The sequence below is a fragment of the Nelumbo nucifera genome, chromosome 1, assembly GCF_055504915.1.
Source record: "Nelumbo nucifera cultivar China Antique chromosome 1, China Antique-T2T, whole genome shotgun sequence".
In the NCBI taxonomy this organism is placed as follows: domain Eukaryota; kingdom Viridiplantae; phylum Streptophyta; class Magnoliopsida; order Proteales; family Nelumbonaceae; genus Nelumbo; species Nelumbo nucifera.
In genome coordinates this window covers 100,266,892-100,289,497 of record NC_142649.1, presented here as the reverse complement: position 1 = coordinate 100,289,497, position 22,606 = coordinate 100,266,892, and the positions used below count along the sequence as shown (strand labels likewise).

Genomic DNA, 22,606 nt, shown 5'->3' with positions numbered 1-22,606 from the left:
ACTCGTGGGGTGGGGGGGGGTGGGGAGCTTCTCATTCTATGAACATAGGCATCAATGTTAAGTTCTACCATTTTATTTATCAACATAAACCCTGACAACAGCAATTTCATCTCTCCCTGTCTCCCATTAAATGGACTTAGAAACAACAAATTTGAGACAAGAAAACCTTTCCTAAAATCAAAGCCTCAAAAACCACCTTCCTTAGAAGAAACAAAATATGCAATTGACTTGTATATTTTGTTTGCCTCTATGAGAGCCAGAGCTGCATCAGAATACCCAAAAAGGAAATTAGATATTTTATTTGAGGAACATGATCAACATACTATGTGATCATCTTCACGTGGATGGAGGCTCCCATGCTTTATACCCAAGATACCCAAATACCTATCCATGCCTAGCATAGAGGTATCAGATGCAATACTTGTTGGATACAATGCCAGATACTGCATGGATACTTTAGAGTACCTTGTAGCATTAACACTTCTATATTATGTAAAATGGTATTTTCTTAACAAATTATGTTATTGAATTTCCAAAATGACATTTGGTTTCAAAAATTAGATACAAATTCATGACATAATCATATCACATGCTATATACATATCAATGTCCAGGATATCCCCATTTCCCATATCTGTGTCCATGTTCATGTCTATATCTGCATCATAGTTTTATATGTTATGTGATACAACATACTGAATTCATTTGAATTTCTATCATTGAAAACAAGATGGATTCTACATCTTTTCATGATAAAAAAAATATGATAATTTTTCTGGAAGACACAAGTCTTTGAAGAGAATTCTAGCCAAGTAGGCTTCTGAGGTAAAATTGTGTCCCCTAGTCTGCAGTAAAAGAATTTAACTCAACAATCATGAATCATATCTGAACCACTAGTCTTTACCTAATTACAATTCATATCAATATCAGTTCAGAAAAGGCGATAAACTAAATTTTGGATAGGAACGAATAGAGAGATGGAGGATTGATGGGAATTTACAAATAGAGAAGTGATAAGTTTTTCTTTACCCATTTATTTAATCGTGTAGCAGATGATGTCATGTGGTGAAGCCCTTTATCTGATGTTCTATCTAGAAATATTGAACCAAAAATTTGTTTTTTTTCTCCATTTCTTAGTCATAATCATAGATGTGTGACCCAAAATCTTACTAGGTTTATCCATATAAATAATCATTTTCTACATTTCCTTGTCCATATCTTAGATCCCTAATACACCTATAACCATACTTGGAATTCTATATCTGATGATAGAAAGCTAATGAGAGAAAGAAGGCAGGATAAGAAAAAGGAAGACTCAAAACTCTAGTTGCAGTTAACAGCTATTTTTATTCTAGAACTGTAAATGCATATGCTGTATTGTTGTTTGGTAGAAGACAAGCTATTTTATGGGATTATAAGAGAGGGAATGAACTGGTGTATCACAATAGCACAAATATATCTCAGATCAACTGGCTGTAAATGATCTATCTGTAATAATGAGCTGTGCTCCAGAACCTTAAATGCATTATGTTGTCCAGTACAATGGAGAATATGAAGTACTTTCTGAGATTTTAAGAGACACAATAGACTCTGAAGTAACACAACTGCCTAAAAACATCTTGTATCAACTGGTAGTAAATGGTCCTGTCTAGGATTGACTTAGATCCATAATTGGAGGAGAAAGGAAATAAGAAAACATCTTTCCTTAATTTTTCTTAGTTTTTCATTCTAAGCTGAGGGCACTGCAGTTAACTTTTGCAGACATAAATTCCATATTAAATTTGCATCTTCAGCCTACTTCTGGATTTTGAAGGTATTCTTATGCTCAGTGTGAAGGCTAATCAGATGAGAAATTTGAGGTAAATATTTGCATAAAGCTAAGCTAAACTTTAGAAAATAATAGTCCCTGGTTGTTCTCCTTAACATGTTGAAATCAGGCAACCTCGGTTGTTATGTGTTTGATTAGCGTTTATGTATGGTCAGTCATTACCAAAGGTTTCTGCTTAGGGAGCATGAGAAGCAGAGGAAATGACTCACTTGAAATTGAACATATGGGGAGATTGGAATGCACAGGCTGGTAGGGAGCATAAGAAGCAGAGAAGATGAATCACTTGAAATGGAACATATGGGGAGCTTGGAATGCACAGGCTGGCACCCAAAATCAAATTCTAATAGAGCACTAAAGAAACTCAGTCCATTATGCAGCAAAACCCCACAATGTAACCTCTGATTTATGCTTCTAAGTTATCTTTTTATGCTTCCTTAAAGGAAAAAGAAAAGGTTTCCAACTTAAAATATTGTAACGTGTGATTCAAACTAGTGTTTCACTAGTGGTCTTTTGTTGCTTTTTGGAACCCCCAAACATGTTATTTGTCTCAAACTACCTACCTTACTCAGACTGCTTTTCATGAAGATGACAGTTTGTTGAGGTGGAAGGGTCTGGTTTGTGCCACAGACCTGGGTCCTTCGCTTGTGGACTTCCAAATTGCTAACCCACTTGCTCACCAGAAAATAAAAGGATGGGGATGTGGGGACTAGGGAGAAAAAAGAAATAGCGGGGAAATGTATCAACTGGATTGGATCTCTTCACACTAATTACTAGTTAATGACCACCCTGTTTTACAGAGTAACTATACCTATGAATTTTGTTGGGACTCACCATTTGAAAAGCCATTAACTTAACAGTTAAAAAAATTATATGATCTTAACGTTCAATGCTAACAGAATACAATGGCCCACGACCCCCGATTACGATGGTTTATACACAAAAGAAGAAGAACCTCCTCCCTCTCTCCCTCTCTCTTCAGGAGGTCGGTTCCCCTCGAAGGAACCTTGAAGTAGGCAGCAACCTATCATCTGGTACCAGAGCACAACATTTCACCATGCCTAATACTCGATCAGCTTCTTTAGATGACCGGATGGACCGCTTGGAAGTCTGACACCCTCTGTGTTCGTTTTGGGCCGACTGCATATGAAGACTGGGACGAGGTTCTCTTGAAGCTTAAACAAATAGGGCCTGTTCGAGAGTACTGTTGAAATAATTTAGTTGTTGGTGTTAGGGTCTGTTTGGCTAGTTAAAGCATTTTTTGTTTCTATTTTTTTACTTCTGTTATGTCTGTTATTGTACTCACTTATAGCAGGGGCACTAGGGTCTTTTCCCTTCTTATTTTTGCTGCCCTATATATATTATAATAAAAGCTGGCGCCGCCAACACTGTTACATTGCCAATCCCTTCTCTTCTCTTCTCCCTTCTCTCTTCTTCTTCTCTTCTCTTCTCTTCCTCTTATTTCTGGCCGGCCACACTGTCAAGATGGTACCAGAGCGGGAATACTGACTGAGAGAACAGATCGGACAAACTTCACTGAGAGAACAGATCGAACAAACTTCACTCTTCCAACTTGCTGAATCTGGGCGGAACAAAGATCTGAATCTGGACTGAGGAAAACAGATCTACAACTGGTACAGTCCTTCCTTTTTCTCTTCCTTACCCTCCTTGGTCGTGTACCAAGTGAAAAAACCAAATGAATCTGGGCTGTTGAATGCTGTCAGATCTTTATACCTCTGTTTTTTGGGATCGTGTGATCCTGTTCCTATGTTAAGGCAACTGTAGGTCAAGGATGACCTGTTATCTCAATTATTTGGCTTGATTATAAGTGCTAAGGATCTCTCCTGCTGATTAATGTTCTTAGACATTCTGGAAGGCTGGTAGGTTGGGACTGTTAAACCGTACATGTCTGAAATTTGCCGAATATTGCCTTTTTTTGTCATGAAATTAGTACTGTTTGTGCTCAGACTGTTTTCAAACCCAAGTGTGTGGGTGTGGACTGAGTGGAGCATTTTTTTGTGGAGTAAGGGGGGGTTCTAAGTTCGGTGTTTGGGACTAATTGTCTGTTTTGACCATTCCGTCTGAGAATTCTGCTACTTCAGAGATTTCAGGGTGCCACAATGGAGTGAGTGGGGGAATGGATATGAGTTTCCCCATGGCTGTTATTCCCTTTGATGGTCTGAACTACCTTGAGTGGTCTAGGGGAATAAAACTCTACATCACTGCTAGGGGGAAAATAGGATACATCAATGGGAGAGTGAAGGAACCGAAGTACGGAAGTGCTGAATATGATAGGTGGAACCAAGAGAATAGTATGATGATGTCTTGGCTTTTGGTTTCCATGCTGCCACAGGTAATGAAGACTTTTATGTGGGCTGAAACTGCTTGTGAGATGTGGGAACAAGCGAAGTCCACCTATTCAGAGCAGAGACACTATGCCAAGATATATCAACTACAAGCTGAATCCTCTACTTGCAAGCAGGGGGAGAGGAGTCTCTCGATGTACTATTCTGATTTGACATCGATATGGAAAGAACTTGATCACTATCAGAATGTGAATTGGAAGTGTGATGAAGATGCAAAGGCGTATAAGTCACTTGTATCTCAGCAACAGGTCTTTGCCTTTCTCCTAGGGTTGAATCCTTCATATGAGTCCATCAGGGTGCAAATCTTGGGTAGTAAAGACTTTCCATCAGTTCAGGAGGTGTATGCCTTAGTGCAGTCAGAAGATAGTAGAAGAAGTGTGATGAATTGTGTAGAAGGGGAGTCAGTTGCCCTAGCTGTCCGGGGAAATTCAGATACAAATGTCGGAGGTGTTTTTAAAAAAGGTGACTCTCAGAAAAAAATAGATGATAAGAGTAAACTTTGGTGCACTCACTGCCAGAAGACACGACACACGAGAGATACATGTTGAGATCTCCATGGAAAACCTAAATGGGCACAGGATTTGGGTAAGAAGTCAACACCTGATCAGGGCAAGAAACCAAGCTAGTAGAATCAGAAAAAGTATAACTCAGCTAATATTGCATCGACAGAGACTAGTCCTTTGTAACTCAAGAGAAGCATCCCAGTTCTGACCCTAAGGAAGAAATTATCAACTCCTTTCGTGAACATTTGGAATTGTATGGTAGGACTCTCCGCCAGATGGATTCTGGTCCTACTCCCTCTACCTCTTTTGCGTCTACATCAGGTAATGCTGCCACTGCCTTCCATGTGTCATCTCATACTACTGATTCTCCTTGGGTTATTGACTCCAGAGCCTCAAACCACATGACCGATAAGTCAAATTTATTTCAGACATATAACCTTCTCTCTGGGAGAGATAAGGTGAGACTAGCTGATGGTTCTTTTTCTACCATAGCTGGCCGAGGTACATACCTTTCCCACTTGGCCTTACCCTTCCTAATGTACTGCATGTTCCGAAGTTACCTATTAATTTGCTGTCCATTAGTAGTATAACTCACTCCTTGAACTGTTCAGTCAATTTTTTTCCGTCTTCATGTGTGTTTCAGGATTTGGCCTCGGGGAAGACGATTGGTAGAGGAAGCATGGTGGATGGTTTCTACGTGTTGGAGAATAAAGCTGGTCTTGTGGCTACAGAGTCCATGAGTTTGTCAAGTGAGAGTCAAGCCTATTTATGGTGTAGTCGTCTAGGTCATCTTTCTTTTGAGTCATTAAAAGTTATGTTTCCAAAGTTGTTTGAGTCTTTGTCAGTGAATCAGTTACAGTGTCAGACATGTCAATTGAGTAAACATTGTAGAAGTTCTTTACCTTTGCGAAATAAAATATCTGGATTTCCATTTCATATTGTTTATTCTGATGTTTGGGGCCCTGTTACTCAACCCACTGGGGCTGGATATAAGTACTTCATTACCTTGATTGATGATTATTCTAGATACACCTGGGTTTACCCTATACGATCTCGAGATGAAGTGTCAAAAATTGTAAAAGACTTTCAACGCATGGTGTTCACTCAGTTCCAAACGGAAATCCATATCTTCCAGTCGGACAATGCGAAGGAATACTTCCATAGTGATCTCATGGAATTTTTTGCTTCGAGTGGGTCACTTCAGCGAAGCTCTTGTGCTAGGACACCCCAACAAAATGGTGTTGCTGAACGAAAGAACCATCACCTTCTCGAAGTAACTCATGGCTTATTAATTCTTATGAATGTGCCAAAACGTTTTTGGATGGATGCAGTCTTGTGTGATACATACATCATCAACCGCATGCCCTCTCGGTTACTAGAGTATAAGGCCCCAATCAGCTTTTGTTTCCTACAGCTCCGTTGTCCACCATTCCGATGCGTGTTTTTGGGTGTCGTTGCTTTGTCCATAACCTGTCCCCTACTCGAGGTAAGTTTGATCCTCGGGCTATTCCTTGTGTTTTTCTTGGTTACCCTTTATCTCAAAAGGGGTATCGCTGCTATGATCCTACCTCTCGCAAGTACTATGTCTCCATTGATGTATCATTCTTTTAGAATCAACATTTTTTCTCGGTTTCTCCTCAGGGGGAGAGTAGGGTTGAGGAGAAATAGGCGACTCAAACTCAACTACCTCTTTTACCCGATCCTCCTCCATTCCGGGTTTTTCATCATCGCCATAAAAGCCAGCAGAGTTCAAGAGCCGTGGAACCTGACACTATGCAACCAACATCATCGGATTCACCAGAGGCAGATCCGTCTCATCAGCCAGGTACACTTGCTCCTATTGATATGTCTGTTCCTCTAAATGTTGATTCACCTGTCATCAATGATCTTGATATTCCTATTGCTAAGAGAAAGGGTGTTAGGTCTTGTACCACTAATCATCCTATATCTAATTTTGTGCCCTATGATCATGTTTCACCTTCATTCCATGCATTCCTCTCTTCTGTGGACAGTGTCCCCGTTCCTAAGAATGTGGCAGAAGCTTTGTCTAAACCTGAATGGACAGATGCAATGTAGGAAGAAATTGATGCTTTACACAAAAATGACACTTGGGAGTTGGTGGACCTTCTTGAAGGGAAGGAACCAGTGGGTTGCAAGTGGGTGTTCACAGTGAAACACAAGGCTGATGGAACTGTTGAAAGGTACAAGGCTAGACTGGTAGCAAGAGGCTTTACACAGGTATATGGAGTGTGGACTATGCGAAGACTTTTGCTCCAGTAGCCAAGATGAACTCTATCAGGATCCTTCTTTCATTGGCAACAAATCTTGACTTGGAACTTCACCAATTGGACATAAAAAATGCTTTCTTAAATGGTGACTTGGAAGAGGAAGTGTACATGACCCAACCTCCAGGGTTCTGTGCCAAAGGCAATGAACAAAAGGTGTGCAGGTTAAAAAAATCTTTATATGGGTTGAAACAATCACCTCGGGCTTGCTTATGCAGTGGGTGTCCTTAGTCAGTTCATGCACAATCCTAGGACAACTCACTTTGAAGCTGCAGAGAGGATCCTGAGATACCTCAAGAAGTTTCCCGGAGCTAATTTGTTGTTCCAGAAACATGGTCACTTAAAGGTGGAAGTATATACTGATGCAGATTGGGCAGGAGCAGTCAATAACCGAAAGTCTACCAGTGGGTATTGTGCCTTTGTAGGAGGAAACCTGGTCACATGGAGAAGTAAAAAACAAAGTGTGGTGGCTAGATCTAGTGTTGAAGCAGAGTATAGAGCAATGTCTCATGGGGTTGCTGAAATCTGTTAGGTGAACTGGGTTTTGCAGTGAGCAATCCTATGTCACTCTACTGTGACAATAAAGCTGCCATCAATATTGCTGCTAATCCAGTCCTGCATGATTGGACGAAACACATTGAAGTGGACAAGCATTTTATTAGAGAGAAACTTGTTAATGGAGAAGTGTGTACTCCATATGTCAGCTCAGAAGAACAACTTGCAGATATCTTCACCAAAGGTCTTCATCATGTGCGGTACAAAGACTTGTGTGACAAGTTGGGCATGATTGACATCTATGCTCCAACTTGAGGGGGAGTGTTGAAATAATTTAGTTGTTGGTGTTAGGGTCTGTTTGGCTAGTTAAAGCATTTTTTATTTCTATTTTTTTACTTCTGTTATGTCTGTTATTGTACTCACTTATAGCAGGGGCACAAGGGTCTTTTCCCTTCTTATTTCTGCCGCCCTATATATATTATAATAAAAGCTGGCGCTGCCAGCACTGTTACATTGCCAATCCCTTCTCTTCTCTTCTCCCTTCTCTCTTCTTCTTCTCTTCTCTTCTCTTCCTCTTATTTCTGGCCGGCCACACTGTCAAGAAGTACCAAGTCGAATTTGAGAGACTCGCAACCCATGTCGATGGCTGGACGGAGAAGGCGCTGGTTGGGAGTTTCGTCGAAGGGTTAAGGGAAGACATCAAGGTAGAAGTAAAAGCTTGGAGACCTTCCACCTTATTGGCAGCCGTGGGTTTATCCCGTCTTCAGGAGGAACGTCTGGACCAGACGAGGCGAGTAAATCGGGACACAGGGCCGATTCTTAAGTCTCTGCCTCCTAGGTCAGATGGGCTTTTGCCTGTACCGGACTAGACAGAGCCACTGCTAAGAGGCCCAAAATGCCTTTCAGACGTCTATCTTGGGGTGAGATACAGGCCCGACGAGAGAAAGATTTGTGTTACAATTATGAGGAGAAATTCGGTCCAGACCATAAATGTAAAGTCTGACAGGTATTCCTCTTGCAAACAGAAGATTCCTAAAGAGAAATGGAGGTTCTTGAATTTGGCGAAGAAGAACCCATGATCACCGTAACTGATCCAGAGATATCTCTCAATGCATTAAATGGATCGACATCCTCCAAGGCTATGAAGGTAAATGGATAGCTTTGGGGATGCCCAGTGACTGTTCTGATAGATAGCGGCAGCACTATCAACTTTATAGCTCGGATTCTCGTCCACCAACTAGGTATGGCTATCCACTATTATCCTTCCTTTTTCGTTCATGTTGCGGACGGAAACAAAATTATATGTGATGGTATCTGTAGAGATGAGAAGCTCTTCATTTAGGGGCATAAATTTATAGTGGATCTCCACCCCAAGAGTTTAGTGGGGCAAATGTGGTGTTAGGGGTGCAATGGTTGTGCCAACCAGGCCCAGTAATGTGTAACTGGGCTCAGATGACCATGGACTTCGAACTAGGGGGAATCCCTGCCATCTACAAGGCCTTGGCCCTCTGACCCTGGGATCTGGTGATGCTCGAACCCTATTAAAGTTGAGCCAGGGAAACGGGTATCCTGTACTCATGCATATGGGTCATGAATCCATAGGCCCAACACTCAACCTAGACCCGAATTGGAACCAAGGGACCAAGATGTGGCAAACTTGCAGACCCTTCTAAACCAATATGCAGATGTTTTTGAGGAACTTGATCACCTACCACCCACTCTAGCACAAGACGACTGTATACCCTTACTTCCGGGGCCAGCACCCACTAATGTACGCCCCTACCATTACCTACATTACGAAAAGTCAGAAATAGAAAGAATTGTGGGGGAGCTGATGGAGAAGAAGCACATACAACCGAGCACCAGCCCGTTTTCATCTCTCATGTTATTAGTAAAAAAGAAAGATGGATCCTGGAGATTTTGTGTTGATTACAGGGCCCTAAATAAAATTACCATCAAAGATCAGTTCTCAATTTTGGTGGTAGATGAGCTTCTAGATGAGTTGGGAGGAGTCTAGTTCTTTTCCAAAATGGACTTGCGATCGGGGTACCATCAGATAAGGGTCCACCCGGAAGACGTACCCAAGACGGCCTTCCGTACCCATGATGGTCATTATGAATTCCAGGTTATGCCATTTGGGCTAACCAATGCGCCCTCCACTTTTCAGTCCATTATGAATGACATATTTAGGCCTTTTCTAAGGTGTTTCATATTGGTGTTCTTCGATGACATCTTGGTATACAGCCATGATTGGTCCACACACTTACAACATCTTGAAAGAACCTTGGAGGTGTTGCAAGAGAATGGGTTCTATGCCAAATTGTTTAAATACAGGTTTGACCAGATTAGGGTCCATTATTTAGGCCACATAGTCACAACAGGGCAGGTTATGGCCGACTGGGAGAAGATTACTTGTATTCAGGCCTGGCTCACTCCCACTACAATGAAGGCTCTCAAAGGTTTTCTCGGTCCCACGGGCTATTACAGACGTTTTATTCCTGGATACGGGCTGATGGCAGTCCCATTAACTCAGTTGTTGAAGTGGGACTCCTTTATCTGGGGACCCGAAGCTCATCATGCCTTTGAAAACCTGAAGAGGGCTGTATGCACACCTCCAGTTTTGGCCCTACCGGACTTCAATGAGACTTCTGTGCTAGAGTGCAACGCCTCGGGGACCAGCTTAGAGACAGTTCTGTCGCAAAAGGGGAAGCCCCTTCCTTATTATAGTAAGGCCTTGTCAGCCCAGGCCCAAAATTTTTCTGCTTATGTAAAGGAATTCATTTTTGTTGCCTTATCCGTCCAGAAATGGCGGGCCTATCTATTGGGCTGGCACTTCATTATTCAAGCAGACCAGAGGAGACTCAAGTTCTTGTTGGAGCAATGGGCCCACACAGAAGACCAGCAAAAATGGATCTCTAAGCTTCTTGGGTATGACTACTCTATTGAATACAAACATGGGCCCATCAATAAGGCAGCAGATGCCCTCTCTAGTGTAGTCGAGTTACATAAGTTGGCGGGCTCTCAACCCATTCACCCATTATTTGAAGCAATCAGGTTGGAAGCTCGCGATGCACCAGAGTTGGCCCAGATACAAGCCCATTATTAGCAGGATCCAACTGTAATACCAGGATACACCATGATGGGCCCATATCTGCTCTATAAAGGGCGGTATGTGTTACCTCCCTCCTTCCAACACATTACTGCTCTCTTACAACTATTTCATGACTCACCGCGCGTGGGGGCGCTCTGGAGTTCTGAGGACTTATAAACGGCTGGCCTCACACTGCTATTGGGCTGGTATGAAAAACAAGGTCTAACAATATGTGGCTGCCTGTCCCGCTTGCCAACAGCAGAAGTATGACTCTCAGGTACCTTCTGGATTGATGCAGCCTCTCAAAATACCCTCATAGGTGTGGGAGGAGATCTCTATGGACTTCATTACTGGGTTGCCCAAGTCCAACAGGCAGTCAGTTATAATGGTGGCCGTCGATTGCCTTGGCAAATATGTGCACTTCTCATCACTTCTGCACCCCTATACTGCTGCAATGGTTGTTGAAGTTTTTATCATGGACATGGCCAAGTTACACGGAACTCCCAAGTCGATTGTTTCGGATTGCAATCCGGCCTTCCTTAGCCAGTTTTGGAGGGAACATTTCCGGCTTCAGGGGACTAAGTTACACCGGTCCACCAGCTACCACCCACAATCCGACGGCCAAACTGAGGTGGTGAACAGGTGCTTAGAGATATATTTGAGATGCTTTACAGGGGACAGGCTATGACAATGGGTCCAGTGGTTATGTTGGGCCGTATATTGGTACAACTCCACATACCAAGGAGCAGCAGCCATGACTGCCTTCAAGGTCGTGTATGGGAGGAATCCCCTCGCCATTCTGCCATATGAATTGGGATCCACCAGCGTGGCTGCCGTTGAGACACAATTGATCAACAAAATTGAAGTCCTATAGGATCTTTAGTTTAACTTGAACCAACCAACAGAGAATGAAGCGCTACTATGACAAGAAGCACCGGGAGATGGAGTATGGGGTTGGGGAATATGTTTACCTAAAGCTTCAACCCTACAGGATTTTGGAAACTTAGCCAAGTTGCTTATAAATTTGGAGCTTCCCCCCACCTCCCACCTTCACCTAGTCTTCCATGTATCCTTGCTCAAGAAATGCACCCAGCCCACAGTCCATCGTCAGCCCAACATTGCCCACATTCACTGACGACGGAGGTCTAGTTATTGAGCCCAAGCACATCACAGATTTTAGATGGGTTAAGAAAGGGAAGCGGGTCATCTAGGAGGCCCTGGTAGAATGGGATGGGCTACCTGCCATCAATGCCACTTGGAAACCTTATTGGGAGTTGAAAACTCAGTTCCCCAATCTCAACCTCGAGGCCAAGGTCGATCTGAAGGAGGGAGGAGATGATGAGAACCCAAGGGCCGACCCAAGTCCAGCCCGTTATGCTATGGCCCACGACCCCTGGTTACGATGGTGTATACTCGAAAGAAGAATAACCTCTGCCCTGCACCTCAGCAGCTCCAGACCACGATCGAGGGAATCACAACCGAGTTTGTTAGAATTGCCGTGTAACGGTCAGCTACAGTTATATAAGCTGAACCCTCTACCAAGAAATGAGAATAATAAGAATCCTTTCTTTGCTCACTTACTCACTCTCTCTCTCTCCCTCTCTCCCTCTCTCTTCTTCAGGTGGTTGGTTCCCCTCGAAGGAACCTTGAGGTAGGCAGCAACCTATGAGAGCCCTCATGGAGGGGGCTACTTGTTGCTAGAGTGAGAGCTGCCTAGTGTTAAGCCACCGAGATGCTGCTGTGGAAGTGTGATGGTATGTTACAGTTGAAATTTGTTATATGGTAAGGTGGGAATCTTAGAAAGAACATTAATTCTACGAAGTTCTATGGTCATTTTCATTCAATGTGTAAAAAACGGAACCAATCAGTGAACCAGGAATGAGGGTGGTTCCCGTTAATCTGCATTTGATTTGCTTGAGGTCGGACATTAGAAAAAGGCAACACACACACAGATATGTAAACTATGATACCTAAATACTGTATATGGGTGCTGTGCCATGTCTGGTGCTCTAGTTTTTAGTGTAAATTCAGTTTCTGACACTCTGTCCAGCCGTTTCCTTGCCATATCTGGGAAACATAGTATATAAGTTGGCCTGCCATCGAACAAGAAGTTTGTACTAGTTTTCATAGTCATAATGCCAGGTTTATAGATTCCATCTGGTTAAGAAACTAGTTTGGTTCAATAACTATATAACCAGAGGAATCTGTCCTAGTTCATATTTGCTTCAAGCCTCCCGATTGGGTTGCTAAAACATTGGTGTCATCTGAATATCAGAATGGCAAAATAGGATCTATGTAGCCAACCCCATGTATTTGGTACAAGGCTTCACTGAAGATGATGGAACATTATATGTGTAGATCATATATGTTCATGTATATAACAATCTACCAATGTTTTAAAACGCGGAGGCGTGACGTGAGACATTCCACTACCTAAAGCGTGAGGAGTAGTACAGAACGCAAGAGGCGTAAGCCTCCCGAACACAAGGAGGCGTAAGCCTCCTTAAGAGGAGGGGGGTTAGGAGGAGGATGAAGAGTAAGGGGGGATCTCATTTTTTCTTTATTTTTAATAAAAATCTTTTATATTAAGAAGAATAAAGATGCATAAAATTAGTTGAAAGGGGGGGGGGTCTACTTGCAACTGTATTAGAAAATTCAAGGGTGGTGATTGCAATCACCAAACTTCAGGGGAGATTTCAGCAACGGTTAGAAACTTCAAGGGAGGTTTCAGTAATTTACCTTTTTTTCAAATTAACAAAAAAAAAAATGGAACCATTCTTCCATTTGAGTGGTGGGTAAGCCAATTCAACCATCTAGGCCAATTGGGTGAATCCATGATGTCATAGTTAAATAAAAGATGTAGAAAAAATGGGCCATTTCTCTAATATTTTATATTGATCATATTAAAGAAAAAAGTGTCATAAACAAAAAATGTTTTCATTGATGATCCGAATGAAATACAAATTTTAAAACCAACGAAAAAAATGATACTGATTTCCTATTTGGTTCAGGTCAGCCGTCAGCAGTTCAACTTTTAGGTCTAATGTGTTAATATTTGATGTCATAATTAAATAATAAAAATTAAAAACATGATAAAAAAATAAAAAAAATGAAAAAAATACATAAATTTTGCAAAAGAAAAAAAATCATTTCGGTGCATACCTAATATTGTATATTTATCATATAAACAAAAGCATGTGTCATAAATAAGAATTATTTTTATACACATGGAAAAAAAATTAAAAAATGTAATTTGAATTTAGTCCCTTTTTAATTGCGAGGGTAAAAAAATGTAATTTGAACTATTATTTTTCACCTCATTCAAATCCCTCTCATTAAGTCATATATTTGAGGTACTAACGTCCATTCTCTCTCATTAAATGATATATTTAAGATATTTTCTCACCAATTAGTTATGTTCCAATACTTTTAACAATATAAATCACATTTTTTTTTCAAAGTTGAACCAAAAAATGAAATTGTCCTTTTGTCTAGGGGGTGGGTAAGGTCAGCCATCTAGGTCAAATGGGTCATTCCATGATGTCATAATTAAATAATAAAAATTAAAGAAAGATAAGAACACAAAAAATACAAAATATTTGTAGAAAACATGCACATTTGGGACATCTATAATATAGAATTATTTTGTACACATAGAAATATATACAAAATTTAAAATAATTTGGATGTATATTACTATTTTCATCATCTAAAATTGTCACGTGCAAAGCATCTGCAAATTTACTAGTAATACATAAATGCTCAAATGGCACATGGGGGCTAATTCTTTCTTTTCAAATTTGATACTCATTGCTTCCATTCTTGCTCTTCACCTGCTCTTCCTCAGTCTCTGTCACTTAGCTGTAGTTTCATTTATAGTGAACACTCAGAACTTGTGTCTTGTAATTTATTCATTTAACCCATGCATGATCTTATTAGCATAGTAGAAAGAGGTAAAAGGAAACTTACCATTTTATAATTTTCCTTCCATTTTTCTACATGCTTTTTATTTTACTTTTATGTTTAGTCATTGTAACTCATGTGTCTTTGTCATCTTCTTTATAGTAATCTGCTATCTGCTTTCCACTACAATGTTGTAACATTTTATCATCTTTCAAATGCAAAATGGCTTTATGGTTATTAATACATACAAGTTTTCTTACTGAGCAAATTTGACATACTCCAGGTGCCATCCTTCATCAGAACAGATGAAGTAGTTATTAATACAACAAATGACTCATATATCACTAGGTGAGTGCCAATGTAATAACATTCATCATGAACGACTATAAAATAATTTTTGATAATGATACAACATCCTTTAAATGTTGTATTGCTGCATACTTTAAGGCAAGGTAGTAGCATAATATTGATTCTATCTTGTTTGCAAGTGTTTAATATTAGAAAAGAAAGACATTATTTAATGAAATGTGCATTTACATAGATTTATCTGCACAAGTAGCAGTGGGTCACATAGATCTTTCTCAGCAAACCACCAGTTTTGGTATTGATTGGTCATCATCTCATATGTTTCTATGTACTTCTTTTTGAAAAAATTAATGATTTGGTTACTATGTTACATTTATAGGACAGTTAATATTGTTGATAGAGCTATAAATATAGGACAGTAAATATTGTTGATAGGGCTATAAATAGATTGAATTTGAATCAAATCTTATCCATCGGATTAGAAATCAGGATGGTCTTACATGAATCAGGAACCTCTATCTTGGCTTGAGGGAACAGATGCTGCTGTCGTTGATCCTCCTAGGAAAGGGTTGGGCCAATCTCTTATCAATGCATTACAAACTTTAGAATAATCTAAGCATAAAGCTGCAACATCTAAAAGAAGTTGTGGAGAGTGGAGGAAAGGTTTGTGGAAGCTGCAAGATGGAGGAAAGCTTTGAAGATTGAAGTGAAAGATTTCATCTTTGAAGAGATAAGGATCAAAGGGTTGCAGAATTTGATGACCAGGGAGGCAAAGAAATCCATGGTGCTGCTGGAAGGTGCCGAAGTGATTTAGTGGCTTCTGAAGTTTGTAATGGGAGCAATCTCTAAAGGTAAGCAGTTGAACTATATGGATTTCGACTTAGATGGAAGAAAGAGATATGAGCTGGAATGCAAGAAGAATGCCAAAGGTCTCTACATTACACTACAGGAGTTTTTAGGAGGAAAAAAGAAGCAGTTTTCTTCCCAGAAGGTAAAAGAGGTCAAGGCTGGAAGGAAGTGGCTGAGCTATTGAGTGACTTTGTACTCTGGCTGAAAACAAAACAAACATAAGCTTTAGAATGGCAAAGAGAAGTGGCTAGACGAAATGGAAAGGAAGAAACTAAAGAATTTGGTAATTGTGGAAAAGGGAAGAAGCTGTAAACTGATAGCCAAAGGAGGAAAGGAGTGGGGGAAGAAATATGTGGTGGAAACATCAAACCCACCAAAAGACTGGAAAAGGATTGCACAGGCGATAGCAAGAGAATTAAAAATGACAAATCTGATTGTTATTACACATTATGAAACATGCAAGGCCTTGCTTGATCTGGGTGAAGTTGAAGCAGAGATCTTGGCATTAAATTTGAGAGGTTGGTGCTTTCATAGTTTCGACATGGTGTCCTCCTTCAAACACCAAAAGCTTTGAGGTTGAGGATAATTCTATTGTCTGGTTGCTTGGCCTGTTGTTCAATCAACGGGTCCGGTCTTCCCAACAAATCCTCGCTCAACGAACCATTAATAATGGTTCTGGTTTAGTAAGTTTATCTGAATAAGGAATCGGGCCGGTTCTTGCTCTCAACTCTCCCAAACCGATTCGGACCGAAAATCGTTAACTTTATTAAATATTTGTGATATATTGTTAACATTCTTATCATTCTGTCATATTGTACACTTAAAATGACAAATTTTATGTATAATACTAGTTAAAAATGCTCGTTTTCCTAGCTTATCTCTAGTTTAAATTTTCTCCCTCAATTTTTATTAAGGTTACATTATTTTATTTTAAATTTTAAGTTCTTAGTTAAATAGAGTACAAATAGTTTTTAGCATAACCGGTTTGGTTGTTATTTGAAATTAGCTTATATTCTTCCGATAACGGTTCTTGGTCTATGTTTTTGGGCCGATTAACAACCAGTTTGGGAATGCTTCTTCCTAGACCCGAGTCGGACCCAACCCATTGACGGAACTACGTAGAGTGGCCATTTGCTGGTAGAGCCACACCGTGAAACTTCCGAAGGAACAGTCAAGCACGCATCCTACACTATGAAAACAAAATGGTATCCGTTAAAAATGAGCATAATAGAATGAACAGAAACCAACATCACCGCATAAATCGACAATTAGTTACCTTGCCAAAATCAGAACTGACAAAAGCACCGAAAAATGTGGTCGTCGACTTCTTCCTTTCTGGCTGCATCGGCATTTGCACCCCATTTATTCTAGGAAAACCAGAGGTAAACTGTTCATAATGCAATTGTATCTCATTTTTCTACCCGCTTATTCTGTCACATAAAGTACTGTACTACAATTAAACAATAAGGTACTGCTTAGGTTCTGCCCTTTACTTACGGTTTCGACAAGAACCGGTCAGAATTGTATGGTGGAAGAGTCGGGAGCCCCGTTCCACGGACGGGCATGACGTTGTGGAATCTGCATCTATGCACACCACCCAAGCAAATTAGAAAATGCAGAAGCTTATTTAAAGGAGTGGAGAGAGCGAATTCTCTATTGCAATAGCTTGAGAGGATGTGTACCAAACCTGCAATTCAAGCATCATTGGTGGCTGCACTTGTAAGTCGCGAGGATATGATGGACACCTATAGAAAGAACAAAGTTGAATACATAAAATTATAGCGAGTTTGCATCGCTGACAATCTTCAACTAGCACATAACATTGGCAATTCCGAATCTATTTCACGGCCAAGTCTCTTTATGTCTAAAGAATTGGCCTGCTCAAGAATATCGAGTAAAAACGGAGAAAAGCAAACGATTCTAGAAGACAAAACGGGAGATGCAGGTTATAGTGGCTTACTTTTCGTGCTTTGACTGGTTCCATTGGTGCTCCACTTAGTACACTTGAATCGTATCTGCCGCATAATCTCATAGAAGGGTCAATTCCTGGAGATAACCGAGAACAGTTTTATAAAACAAGAAAAGAAAATACCCTACAATACCGATTACCAAAAATAATTTTCTGTATCTAAGAAAACTTTTGCATGTAAAAGAATACGAGGACTTACCTGGTTGCAGTCACTCTTGATACCTTAGCTTTCAACGGGAGCTCCAAATAACGTGTCTGTTGTGGCACGCTCGACATTGCTTTTGAAGCACTCATTAAGCCGTGCCAGTCCAAAATCAACATCCCACGTTAGAAATCATTCCTTGTAATAGCCAAACCTTGAATATTGACTAGGGGCTGCATATCTCCTTACCAAGATAAGTAGATCCGAGTGGGGAAGGAAAGGAAATACCGGTGTTGATGTCGTACGGGTCTTCACCCGTAACATATTCTTGAATTAGGGCTATCAACGGGTCGGGTCTTCCCAACAGATCCTCGCTCACCAAACCATTAATAACGGTTCTGGTTCAGTAAGTTTATCTGAATAAAGAATTGGGCTGGTTCTTGATCTCAACTCTCCCAAACCGATTCGGACCGAAAATCGTTCACTTTATTAAATATTTGTGATATATTGTTAACATTCTTATCATTCTATCATATTGTACACTTAAAATGTCAAATTTTATGTATAATACTAGTTAAAAGTGTTTGTTTTCCTAGCTTATCTCTAGTTTAATATTTCTCCCTCAATTTTTATTAAGGTTACATTATTTTATTTTAAACTTTAAGTTCTTAGTTAAATAGAGTACAAATAGTTTTTAGCATAACCGGTTTGGTTGTTATTTGAAATTAGCTTATATTCTTCCGATAACGGTTCTTGGTCTATGTTTTTGGGCCGATTAACAACCGGTTTGGGAATGACTCTTCCTAGACCCGAGTCGGACCCAACCCATTGACGGACCTACATAGAGTGTCCAATTGCTGGTAGAGCCACACCGTGAAACTTCCGAAGAATAGTCAATCACGCATCCTGCACTATGAAAACAAAATGGTATCCGTTAAAAATGAGCATAATAGAATGAACAGAAACCAACATCACCGCATAAATCGACAATTAGTTACCTTGCCAAAATCAGAACTGACAAAAGCACCGAAAAATGTGGTCGTCGACTTCTTCCTTTCTGGCTGCATCGGCATTTGCACCCCATTTATTCTATGAAAACCAGAGGTAATGTGTTCATAATGCAATTGTATCTCATTTTTCTTCCCGCTTATTCTGTCAGATAAATGACATGTAAAGTACTATACTACAGTTAAACAATAAGGTACTGCTAAGATTCTGCCCTTTACTTACGGTTTCAACAAGAACCGTTCAGAATGGTACGGTATGGTTCTAGAGTCGGGAACCGCATTCCACGAACGGTCAAAACGTCGTTGAATCTACATCTAATAACACTACCCAAGCAAATTAGTAAATGCAAGAGCTTATATAGAGGAGTAGAGAGAGCAACTACTGTATAGCAATAGCTTTAGAGGTTGCGTACCAAACCTGCAATTCAAGCATCGTTGGTGGCTGCACTTGTAAGTCTCGGGGATATGATGGACACCCGAAGAAAGAACAAAGTTGAGTGCAAAAACTTATAGCGAGTTTGCATCGCAGACAATCTTCAACTAGCACTTAACATTGGCTATTCCAAATATATATCACGGCCAAGTCTCTGTGTGTCCAAAGCATTGACCTGCCCAAGAATATCGAGTAAGAAATAGGAGAAAAACAATTCTAGAAAACAAAATGGGAGATGCAGTGTATCGTGGCTTATTTTGGGTGCATTGATTGGGCACATTGGTGCTCCACTTCGTACACTTGAATCGTATTTGCTAGATAATCTCGTAGAAGTGCTGATTCCTAGAGATAACCGAGAACAGTTTTTGCATGTAAAAGGAATGTGTGGATTTACATGATCGCAGTCACTCTTGATTCCTTAGCTTTCAACGGGAGCTCCAAGTAATGTGCTTGTAGTGGCATGATCGACATTACTTTTGAAGCACTCATTAAGCGGTGTCAGTCCAAAATCAACGTCTCACGTTAGAATGATTCCTTGCAATGGCCAAACCTCGAACATTGACTAGGGGTTCCAAATCACCTTACCAAGATAAGTAGATCCGAGTGGGGAAGAAAAGGAAAAACCAATGTTGATATCGTACGTGTCTTCACTTGTACCTTATTCTTGAACTAGGGCTATCAACGGATCGGGTCTTCCCAACGGATCCTCGTAGACCAAACCATTAATAACAGTTCTAGTCTGGTAAGTTTATCCGATCGAAGAATCAGGTCGGTTCTCGCTCACAGCAGTCCCAAACCGATTCGGAGCCAAAGTCGTTCGCTTTATTAATTATATGTGATATATTGTTAATGTTCCTTATCATTTTATCATATTATACATTTAAATGTCAAATTTTATGTATAATACTAATATAGAGTGTTTGTTTTCATAGCTTATCTCTAGTTTAATCTTTCTCCTTCAATTTTTATTAAGGATATATCGTTAACTTTTAAATTTTAAGTTCATAGTCAAATAGAACACTAATAGTTTTTAGCATAATCGGTTTGGTTGTTATTTGAACTTAGTTTTTATTCTTCCAAGAACGGTTCAGGGTCTATGTTTTTGGGCCGATTAATAACCGGTTTGGGAATGCTTCTTCCTAGAACCGGGTCAGACCCAACCCATTGACGGACCTACGTTGAGTCGCCATTTGCTGGTCAAGCCACACCTTTAAACTTCCGAAAGAACAGTCAACCACGCATCCTGCACAATGAAAACAAAATGGTATCCGTTAAAAATGAGCAAAACAGAATGAACAGAAACCAACATCACCACATAAATCGATAGTTAGTTACCTAACCAAAATTAGAACTAACAAAAGCACCGAAAAGGTGGCCATTGACTTCTTCCTTTCTTGCTGCATCGGCATTTGCACCTCATCTATTGTAGGAAAACCAGAGGTAAGGTGTTCATAGTGCAACTGTATATCATTTTTCTATCTGCTTATTCAATCACATAAATTCCATGAAAAGTACTGTACTATAACCATACAAAAAGGTACATCTTAGGTTCTGCCTTTTACCAACGGTTTCGACAAGAACCGGTCAGAATTGTATGGTGGAAGAGTCGGGAGCCCCGTTCCATGGACGGGCATGACGTCGTGGAATCAGCATCTATGCACACTACCCAAGCAAATTAGAAAATGCAGAAGCTTATATGAAGGAGTGGAGAGAGCAAATTCTCTATTGCAATAGCTTGAGAGGATGTGTACCAAACCAGCAATTCAAGCATCGTTGGTGGCTGCACTTGTAAGTCGCGAGGATATGATGGACACCTATAGAAAGAACAAAGTTGAGTACATAAAATTATAGCGAGTTTGCATCGCTGACAATCTTCAACTAGCACATAACATTGGCAATTCCGAATCTATTTCACGGCCAAGTCTCTTTATGTCTAAAGAATTGGCCTGCTCAAGAATATCGAGTAAAAACGGAGAAAAGCAAACGATTCTAGAAGACAAAACGGGAGATGCAGCTTACAGTGGCTTACTTTGCGTGCTTTGACTGGTTCCATTGGTGCTCCACTTAGTACACTTGAATCGTATCTGCCGCATAATCTCATAGAAGGGTCAATTCTTGGAGATAACCGAGAACAGTTTTATAAAACAAGAAAAGAAAATACCCTACAATACCGATTACCAAAAATAATCTTCTGTATCTAAGAAAACTTTTGCTTGTAAAAGAATACGAGGACTTACCTGGTTGCAGTCACTCTTGATACCTTAGCTTTCAACGGGAGCTCCAAATAACGTGTCTGTTGTGGCACGCTCGACATTGCTTTTGAAGCACTCATTAAGCCGTGCCAGTCCAAAATCAACATCCCACGTTAGAAATCATTCCTTGTAATAGCCAAACCTTGAATATTGACTAGGGGCTGCATATCTCCTTACCAAGATAAGTAGATCCGAGTGGGGAAGGAAAGGAAATACCGGTGTTGATGTCATACGGGTCTTCACCCGTAACATATTCTTGAATTAGGGCTATCAACGGGTCGGGTCTTCCCAACAGATCCTCGCTCACCAAACCATTAATAACGGTTCTGGTTCAGTAAGTTTATCTGAATAAAGAATCGGGCTGGTTCTTGCTCTCAACTCTCCCAAACCGATTCGGACCGAAAATCGTTCACTTTATTAAATATTTGTGATATATTGTTAACATTCTTATCATTCTATCATATTGTACACTTAAAATGTCAAATTTTATGTATAATACTAGTTAAAAGTGTTTGTTTTCCTAGCTTATCTCTAGTTTAAGATTTCTCCCTCAATTTTTATTAAGGTTACATTATTTTATTTTAAATTTTAAGTTCTTAGTTAAATAGAGTACAAATAGTTTTTAGCATAACCGGTTTGGTTGTTATTTGAAATTAGCTTATATTCTTCCAATAACGGTTCTTGGTCTATGTTTTTGGGCCGATTAACAACCGGTTTGGGAATGATTCTTCCTAGACCCGAGTCGGACCCAACCCATTGACGGACCTACATAGAGTGTCCAATTGCTGGTAGAGCCACACCGTGAAACTTCCAAAGAATAGTCAACCACGCATCCTGCACTATGAAAACAAAATGGTATCCATTAAAAATGAGCATAATAGAATGAACAGAAACCAACATCACCGCATAAATCGACAATTAGTTACCTTGCCAAAATCAGAACTGACAAAAGCACCGAAAAATGTGGTCGTCGACTTCTTCCTTTCTGGTTGTATCGGCATTTGCACCCCATTTATTCAATGAAAACCAGAGGTAATGTGTTCATAATGCAATTGTATCTCATTTTTCTTCCCGCTTATTCTGTCAGATAAATGACATGTAAAGTACTATACTACAGTTAAACAATAAGGTACTGCTTAGGTTCTGCCCTTTACTTACGGTTTCAACAAGAACCGTTCAG

General features: G+C 40.2%; 1 long non-coding RNA gene across 4 annotated transcripts in view; it reads left to right on the top strand.

Moving 5' to 3' along the window:
* The window catches only part of LOC148803624 (uncharacterized), a 70,846-nt gene that overhangs the window by 3,698 nt on the left and 44,542 nt on the right, over positions 1-22,606 (top strand). For 3 of the 4 annotated variants that reach the window (XR_016077607.1, XR_016077606.1, XR_016077605.1), the window contains exon 4: positions 14,752-14,816. The exons of the other annotated variant lie outside the window; for it this stretch is intronic. This is a non-coding gene — a long non-coding RNA (uncharacterized LOC148803624). The remainder of the gene's footprint in view (positions 1-14,751; positions 14,817-22,606) is intronic. 4 annotated transcript variants of the gene reach the window in all.